This window comes from Nicrophorus vespilloides, unplaced genomic scaffold (genome assembly GCF_001412225.1).
Source record: "Nicrophorus vespilloides isolate i.1.1-1 unplaced genomic scaffold, Nicve_v1.0, whole genome shotgun sequence".
In the NCBI taxonomy this organism is placed as follows: Eukaryota; Metazoa; Arthropoda; class Insecta; order Coleoptera; family Silphidae; genus Nicrophorus; species Nicrophorus vespilloides.
The window spans coordinates 78,807-79,502 of NW_017097524.1; positions in this window are offsets into that span (position 1 = coordinate 78,807).

Genomic DNA, 696 nt, shown 5'->3' on the forward strand with positions numbered 1-696 from the left:
TTTTTTGTATTGTATAAGTTTATACAAAGGGCTAATGACCACAATTATATGGTACTAAAATACTGTTGCTTTCAACCATTATTTTTACAATTATTATTGTTAATATAGTGTATTAATGAACTTCTAAATACTTCCACAGCGTCTCTTAGTTGCCATATTATATAAACATATACATAATCATAAAAGAACCTCCACCGCGAACTCCAAGTCGTTACACTTTAATATAAAGCGTAAACCTTTACTCCGAATTCAAGTCCTTTTATAAACATATAATAATAATTACACGAAGAATCGTAATCAATCCACTTTTTCATATAAACAAATCCTAAGGATTTTGACACGGGCTCATAATAAACAAAACCACCCAGTCCGAATTCTATGTGAACGCTTAATTATCAATATATACAAAGCCCTACTCCCAATCACAACTCCTTTGTTAATAATAATTAACTTTGTAAGTAGAATAAGTATTTAGAAGTAGTAAAACCTTTAAAGACGAATAGAGTTTCGCAAAACCTCGTAAGATGAGCTCACCAGACAATATTACACTGTGTCCAGATTTTCATCCCTGGGACGAGACAATGTCATAATTATCTGTTGTGTCCAGCCATTATTATTATAATTGTTATTGTTAATATAGTGTATTAACGAACTAGAGACATCCACGGCGTCTCTTAGTCGCATTATTATATAAAC